The 9312-nt window shown below is 39.7% G+C and overlaps 1 protein-coding gene across 1 annotated transcript in view; it reads right to left on the minus strand.

Annotated features, from left to right (window-relative positions):
- LOC117761837 (olfactory receptor class A-like protein 4) overlaps nucleotides 1–9312 on the minus strand; it is a 946130-nt gene that overhangs the window by 623939 nt on the left and 312879 nt on the right. The window lies entirely within an intron of this gene.

The raw sequence follows: 9312 nt of genomic DNA on the forward strand, positions 1-9312 counted from the left end.
ATGTAGCCCCAGTGAGACAGAGTGTGTAGTTCATCCTGTGGCCACATGATGGAGAAACTGCAGCAGAGAAAGTACGAGATGAGAAGGAGCTTTGAATGTTGAACGTTGGATGTTATGTGGTGCAGAACATCGCCACACAGAGAACACACTTCTGCATGAATCACATAATTACATCTCACTTTGAAATGGGCGTTTTAGTCCATCGGTCAGAGTGTAACAGCAGCAGCAGCAGCTCACACTGACGGAGCATAAACAAAATCCAATTTGTTCCACCTGAGGAACTTCAGTTCAACACAAACATGCCAAACAATCAACTGTGTTCACTGTTTTCATTAGACAGGAATATGCACCAGTTACTAACAAGCAATTATCTACTGCGAGAGTCATTCTATAGTGTCGTGTGTTCAGGCTGAAAGCTCTGAGCCATAAACCTAAAATGAACTCTGGATCTGACAATGTTGCATTATGATGTCTAAAATAATTCAGTAACAATTTACAGGAGAAAATGTCAAAACATTATATTCAATGGAACATTTGAGTAAGACATAACCTATATACAAATACACTGCAGGTAACTGACAGCTTTTTTGTTGTTACAGAAATATAACTCTCACTGGAAGGGGGGATGGAAATACAGAGAATCAAATAAAAAAAACCCTTTCCTTAGAATAGCCCATATTCACAAATCTCAATTTGCCTCTTTGGGCTAAATTATCTGTGCAAGGTGTGGCACCCTCTGTCCTTAACCCTCCACTAGGGTGAGTCATAAGTGAGGGATCCCTCTCCCAGGACATAAGAAGAGAGAGAGAGAGAGAGAGAGAGAGAGAGGGAAGAGGGGAAAAGTTTCTATACGGGTGTTAGTAACCCAAACTATATGGTTATAGTTTGGGTTGGCGGGTGGTGGAGATTGGCTCCATCCATCGGGGATGATGGCAGACAGTGCTGTGGAGGTGGGAGGTGTTTTGTTTTGTTTGATACAGGGCTGCCCCCCCACAGGGGTCATGCTCCAGATGCAAGAGAGGAGGCTGCCCACCGAGTGAAAAGACCCCGCCTCCTGGCCTGAACTGAACCCAGACCCTGAAGGAGGAGGATCATTCTCTGTGCTGGTTTTCTTTACCTCCACATTTTATACTTAATCCTTTAAGTTTATATCAACCAACAAATACATCTACAGTTACTTCCGCTGGCATGAAGATTGGTTTCATGCCTCTCCAGAATGACACTTCATCGATGAAGAACAGATGCTTCACCTGGTTTGACAAATACGTTGCACAAGCTCTCTCCAGTGGCCTACTTTGCCTTATCCGCCATTATAATTAACACACAAATGAGAACAAGCACTTTAATAATGAATCATTTCTTTGTGAGAGTCACGGAAAATAAAATTATCATAACTTCCTGCGGCTACCTTCAACCAGTCTTCGACTCAAATCCGACAAGCACCAGGGATGAGTCGTAGATCATTAATTTTCATAATTAGAATAAAACAATGTAAACAAATGCAAGTCATGTTTCATTTATTCTAGTGTCCCCGTATAAGGCACAAAATCAGGCTGTGCAGTGACCATTAATGAGAGTGCACATTTATACATTATAACCTGCAGCTGAATCTAAAACACATTGTGTGATGGCAGAATAATTACAATATTTTATCATTTTGATCAGTATAGTCAAAAACAGGGTCTAGATCTTTGCAGGAGGACATTTTAATCAAATAACCTCAAATAAAATTGAGTTTTGTAACCAGCAAACAGACAAACAAAATAACTAAAACACAAAAATACAAAAGCAGAGGCAAGACAATGAGCTGTTCCTCGCTCTAATCATCTGGGAACTTGACCAAATTTAGAAGAAATAATTTCACGAGATTGTTGTGTTGATGTGTAGGTTTGCATCACCAAGCTACTGCCTCAGAATAAAGAAACTCAGATATCCCCAGAAATAAGTCCATCTCTGTTGTTCACATTTGTCACCTGCGTTTCTTACAATGAGACGTTTTACTGCAACACGGCTTCACTTGAAGATTTCCTTTCTTTCTTCATTGAGGCTAAACACGTATCCCCAAAGCCTCACAGGGAGGTAGGGGATTGATGCCTTGCTCAAGGATACTTTTTGCAAGACGCAGAGACTTTGCAGGGACTGAACCGGAGGCTTTCCAGTTCAGAGAAAGCCCAGACCAGATCAAGTTGTTGCCGCCAGGAAACCTTTCTTTCATTTTTCATACTTTGTCTGTCTCACTGTGTCAGACACCGATCAGAGGGCAGCAGAGTTCTCTAAAACACTTAATGCTTTATGCTGGAGGGCGATCAATAATTTTACTTTGTTGCATTTTCATTAAAGTTTCTGACCGTACAGCCAGATCAGAATATTTTATCGGCAGCTGTATATTGCTACTTTTTGTTTTAAACTTCAAAACGTAAAGGCAGTCAAATGACAATAAAAACAAGTGAACAAGTAAAATAAAAGGTGAAAAGAAAATGATAAAATCACAGTAAAAACACAGTATCACATGAAAGCAAGTCTATAAAAAGGAGTTTTTAAGAAGTGATTTAAAAGAAGTCACTGACTCTGCGAGCCTTATCTCCTCAGGTAGGCCGGTTCCAAAGCCCTGATGGCAACAGCACGGTCACCGTCAGTGTTCAACCTCCACTTTGCAAAAGCAAGCAGGGCTCCACCTGAGGATCTAAGGCTGCGTGCAGGCACATAATATATAGGCACACGTAGTGACGTGCTTTATCAAGCAGGAATGGAATGAGCCCTGTATAATTGTCACTTTCAAGGTTAAACCGAAGGGTAACACCTCCAGGGACATTTATAGCCGTGCCTGTGTCTTTGGGTGTAAATTTAACACAAAGACACGGAATAGTTCAGAAGGCTTATTCCCCGTGTTCTTGCAAATGATCACACAAAAAGCCATATGTGAACACACAAGATCAATGCCATCTATCTATCTATCTATCTATCTATCTATCTATTCCATCCAGCCAATCCCAGCTCACACAATCCCACCTCAAAAGGTCACAATTATGTTTTTTTAAGATACAAACTCACCGTGTTTGTGATCATCTAGAAGGAACCATGAGCAGTAGCCGAAAACACCAAAAACCCATCATAAAAAGGACAGCCCCTCATATTGCATATATTTTGAAGATGGATATATTTTAAATATAAAGTGAAATAAGTCCTGTTACATTGTATCTATATCATGTTATATTTGATGTGGCATTGAAAATGTACATGAATTACTTTTACTGATGAAGCTAATATGATGAGCACAGTTGCTTGAGCTGGAGTAAATATATCCTATCTCTTCTTATTAACAATTTGAAATTAATTGCCCCTTCACCCATAGCTCAATGATTGTATTGACCTCAGACACATAGAGAATCTCTAATAAGAATATCTCCTTCAGTTCAATTATAATCACCTCGTTTAAGGTGAGGGGCTCGGATTCAATTTAACTAAACTACGGATAACATTTCACATCAGATGTGAGTAATGTAAGTAAATTACTGCTAATATTTCAAAGGGGACACCAAACAATATAAGGAGGTAAACGTTAAAGACATTAATACTAAAATGCTTGAATGTGCCTGAAAGGAATAAACGAAATACTTGAATTGTATCTCTGAATGTGTTTCGGGATGTGAGATCGAGGATATGTCCGGACAAGTGTGTCAGGACCGACATTATCCAGTTTTGTCTTTCACATAAGAACAGAACAGCAGGAGATTCTCTGATTCACTACAACAGGAAAATGCTGCCTGCAGAGGATGCAGGAGGCAGCACATGATGTATAAACACTTTGCCGTGGAAATCAAATGTTTTTGTTTACAGCTCAACATTACCAGCACCAACCCTTATCATTAAAAGCTCTTGAATCTTGTTGTCCAAGATGACATCGTCTTCTTTTCTTTTGCGTTCAGATATTTGTCACATGTTGGAAACATCAACACGCCCTCTCGCTCGCTGTGAATTCTCCGAACATGATCCTGCTCTAATCTCACATCGGCTTAATTGGACATTTTCCAGAGTTCATACCAGGGGGCTGACGGGAAAAACTCCGGAGAATGTCCAGAACAATTGACGTTTGCATTCTCACTTACTGCCTGTCTGAAACTTTTACTCCAGAATAACTGGAGTTCAGCGCATGTCTGAAAACAGCTAGCTTGAGACTGTTGCCTTTTTGCTCCTGCAAAATGAAACTGCAAGAGAATTTTAACAATGTGGGAGAAAAACACCTATCACACATGAAAAAAAAAGGGTTAATCACTGAGCGATCCAGGCCAGGAACAGCTTCAAGGCCAAAACTAAGACCTTTGTTTAATGGCTGACACAACTCTGGCTTTTATTTCCCACAGCTACAGCGATTGTCAAGATCTCAGACTGGTCCATCCCTGCATACAGAGCTGGATGACTCACCTGCTCAGGGCCTCATTAGGCAGAGATATGCAGCAGAATAGATAACAGCATAACACTGATAAGGAAAAGCACAGAGCAGTCCTCCAACACCATGTATGTTACAGTGCACATGTTTTAGACAAATATACGGACCTCAGATTTATCCTGATGTTATATCCCGGGATTGAAATTCACTGTTTTGCCCTGATACAGATACTTTTTTAGGGTGAACATATCACTGCTAGAGGCTGGTTCCGGCCCATTTTGCGTCCGACGGCATCAGAGGCATAAGATAGATGGTTACATTACATTACATTTCATTTAGCTGACGCTTTTATCCAAGGTCGACTTACAATAAGTGCATTCAACCACGAGGGTACAAACCCAGAACCCAGATGATGAATCTGCTACATTTCTGATGCGTTTGTTGGAATATGCTCGAGATGCACATTACAGATTTTCTCACTGTCTGCAGCAGCCTCCTCTCATCATCTGGAACTAATTACAGTTCACAGTTACACTAAATCCAACTGAAGAAAAGTTGAACAAAGTTCTAGCTGCCTCCCTTTTGGTGACATATTGCTCTGCAGAAGCTTCTCTGGCTCATGACTCTGCATAACTTCTGGAGCAGAGGTCTGTTGATTACTTTCTTCAACCGGAAACTGTGAACGTGCAGCTTGAGTTATTGCCTCTTGAAAGTTGAGCAACACTCGAAAACCTTTTCCCCCCAGGAAACAGCCCTAGAAGGACAAAGGCAAAAGGTAGAAAGAAAGAATTTTGGGTCTTACATTGTCAAAGGAGTGAGATTCATGAGATGCAACTCAGTTAATCAGAAGCCGAGGAGGAGGTAGTCCTTTGTTTTTAATGCTCTCTCCAACTCCTAAATGCTTTTTGCTTAACGTTATCTCCCCGGGATGCTTGACCTTGACTCTGCAGTGTGATGAATGCACGCGGGGTTTGTCAGTAGACGGCTGTTTTCACTATCATCTGCTGATGGGGGAAAGTTTCTCTGTGCTCACTTCAAATCTCCGTTTATGATGTGTCCGTGCAAGATGATGCGGTGACATCACAACAGTTTGCTGCAGTTTGGAAGACGTGCAACTTAGATTAGTGTGATGTGGAAACTTGAAAATCTCCACTGCACAAACACAGAGGGTACAGGCTCTTTAGTGCACTGTAGAGTTTGACAAGTTGAGCTTACTTAAAAAAAAATTCAGGCAACTGATTACTATATAACTATTAGTCTTATGTTATGTTTGATTTATATTTGTTTTAATTTAACTTAAAACTCAGGTGTATTTACTTAAATTTATCAAGTTTTTTTTTAACCTAAAAATGAAGTGAAAAATGAAATGAACTTGTTCTCTCCGTTCTTTCCGATCTCTGGATAGTTGTGTTCACGCAGTCTAATTAAATCTAGAAGTATTCGAGGCAAATAGCTTCCAGTACGATACTGTGATATACGGACATTTTAGTCAACCAGATAGTGAAAAATAAGTAAAGAGCACTGATGTAATGTAAGTGAGCATAGGTGTGAAATAAAAGTCATCTTGTTTCCAGAAGTTACATTTGATATGAAAAATATCTGCATTTTAATTTTTATATATATATATATATATATATATATATATATATATATATATATATATATATATATATATATATATATATTATATAATGACATGATTTTACCCTCCCTCTTTGTTCTCCTAGAGACAGGAGTCATCTCAACTAAAGAATCCATCAGCACGTCCCTGACCAAACATGTATTTAATGTTGTCTGTAGCGTGACAGAGTTTTCTCTATGTGCGGAAAGAATCACTGAAAAAAACTGTGAAAAAAGAAACTTGATGACAGGTTCAGTCCAACGAAATATCATAAAACACACAATGTACTGAAGATAATCCTTAAACACACAGAATCAGTAACACAACTCTGCTCTGTAAGGAACATTTGAAAAATCCACACTGAAACAGACCCATAAGGAGGTTTAATCTGTGACATCATTCCTGAAACCTGAGGCGTTCATGGATCATGTCATCTTGCTAATATAAGCATATAATCACTGCCTGGCTGATCATCCAGTCATTAAACATTCCCATTTTCCAAACCCATGTGAATGTCCCGGCCGAGTGCTGGAAGAGCAGTGGCTGGTCTCTCTCACGCTGTAATGCTCTGATATAAAGCAGACCTTTCATGAGATAATAAAAAGTGGATTCTACATAATATGCACAGTGAATGTTTGTGTTTCTACATGATATTTGTCCTACAGTAGTTTGTGTATCATGGTGTTTTGAAACAGCTCAGTTTTTTTGTCATTCAATGCAGGTCTGGGAATTCAAACGGCAGGCCATGAATTATGTGATTTAATAACTTAGAATGCAGCAAGTGAATGTCAAACATGCTCACGCACGCACGCACACACACACGCACACACACCTGACTGAACTGTTTCAAAATAAAGACTTAATTCACGAAAAAAGCAATAGATAGAGCTCCATAATATTATCTTGGGCTGAATTCATTCAGTCCATCAGACCCACAACAATAAATTGAAATAGAGCTGTCTGATAGGCCTTGACATTTACAATTTAATTGACATCTGACACACTTTGATTTTCTTGCCTTAGGTGCGTCACCGAGCAAAGAGGACCAGATAACTGAGAAAAAACTGTAATGTAATGATTTTCATGAAAAATAGAAGATGATAACACACAGCGGCCTATTACGCAGACGTGTTGTTCCTTGTGACATTTCTGTGATAAATGCCAAACAACTGTGGTCTCATCCTCCTCTTCAGGGGAAACCTCGCTACCAAATCATCTGGTGATGCTATGCAGACCATGTAGAAAGAGTCATTAATGCTTTGGAAACACTGTGAAATGATTTAACTGGCCACAGGCTCTGGAAGCTGCATCCTCCAAACCACCAGGACAAATCTAATTATCGCACAAAATGCCCCTGGGTATGCACGTGTCTGGATAATCACAACCGAGCACACATGTGACATGGCCCGCTATAAACACATTTGCATGATAATGTCTCATTGACCAGTTTCCACGAGTACTGCGACACCTGTGCTAAGATTTTACTCTTGTGAGGAATAAGCTGCTTTGTCATCATTTGTAAAATATCAGAGGAATACATCTGATTACAGTGAAGCATACTCTTGCAGCGCTGGATACTTGTGATGCAGTGTGTCAGTGTCTCCTGGGGGGGGGGGGGGGACAATTAGCTCCTGCCATCGCTCCCAAATGATTGGCAGGTCTTTTCATGCACAGATACATTTTTTATTCGATATCAATGTTTGATGAAGGGTTGCTTCTTTTTATAACCACCTGAACAGGATTGCGACTGCAGCCACACTGGGGGACATGGATTATGAGTATGATTGTTACCGTGATTGTTGTTGTGGTCTTGGAGGCAGCTGATCATGGATTACTATTACAACTAGATTGCTTAGATGTAAGGGGGTAGTTTTTCCTCTTTCATGTTGAGGGTTAAGGGCAGAGGATGTTGCACCATGGGGAAAATTGTGATTTGTGACTATAGGCTACACAATTAAAATGTTATTGATCGATTGATTGATTAGTTGATTGATTTTCCCAAATATGTGTGAATATGGTATTAATCTCGTCCCGATATTTCTGATTGGACCTTTAATTGTAATTGAAATGCTGCAGAGTAATGTTTTGAAGATGATAGTTATATTTGTGGCCATTTTACACATTGCAAATGATCCTTTAGCAGATGGGTGCATCAGGTCAGCACACACATAATGTGCAACATGCATATCTGGGGAGCAACGGGGCCCAGGGTACAGAGTTATGGAGCCGGCAGTGCTTGTTAATGACACATTATCAGTGTCGGGGACCGTGAAGACCACAGGCAGCTGTCCAGTAGATTACACAAGTTCTTTGTGCCAAAACATTAAATATTGAAAAAGAAAAGCTTGATTGCATTTCATAATACAGATTCTGGTTTGAACACATCAGTTTCTATCCTGCAAATCTCCTCATGAGCAGAGCAGCACTTTGTGTGTATCCAATTAAAGTGCTGCCCTGAATAAATTCTGAATTATGTGCACATGGTAATTTTCTCGGTTCAACATTAATTTTCAGCGTCATTAGAAAGTATGAGCCAGGTTGACCACTGACTGCAGTGAAATTAATTGATGAATATTTGCCTCCTTAGCCACTTTTAAACTTGACTTGTTTTTAACCTCTCACACTCTGTTGAGATATTAATGAGGTGAATATTGTCAGTCTCATTCCTGCTGGAGCCCCCTGCCTGCAGGAAGATGTGACCCACCACATGGTTTCCCCTTACTTAATCCCATTAGAAGCAGAGGCCATGCTTGACTGTACCTGGCATACTTAAAGTGGATTAGAACCCATTTCACTTTATTCAGCAGGAGGTGGGGATGAGCTGACACTGGGAAATTTAAAATCTACATCCTCACCTTACATGTGTACGACCCGTCTGCTCTACGACGGAGAAGGTTTCTATATTGTGTGTGTATTAGTAAACAAGTAAATATAATTTGACTTTGTATTGAAGATAAAAACATTGCAATTTCAGTATATTTAGCATTTCATCAATTCTAATTGAAAGAAATGTGCCTCTCCATTGTCCTTTGTTTACATTTTATGGAAATCAGTCACCTCCATTTTTTAAGTCAACTTCTCTGGGGCACACAGTGTACTGTATATGCTCATAGTCAGTCAGGGTTTTCTGCCTTAAATTATCAAGAGAATATTCAAGTAAGACTTTACTATTACAAGAACCTGAAAACAACAGTCAAAGCTGATTAAAATCATATTTTTTCCAGTGGTAAGCCTGGAACAAGTTATATTCATCTCAAAATGCCATCTGGGATCATTCTCTCCTTATCATCTGAAATGAAGAGTA

Source organism: Hippoglossus hippoglossus, chromosome 5 (genome assembly GCF_009819705.1).
Source record: "Hippoglossus hippoglossus isolate fHipHip1 chromosome 5, fHipHip1.pri, whole genome shotgun sequence".
Taxonomy (NCBI): domain Eukaryota; kingdom Metazoa; phylum Chordata; class Actinopteri; order Pleuronectiformes; family Pleuronectidae; genus Hippoglossus; species Hippoglossus hippoglossus.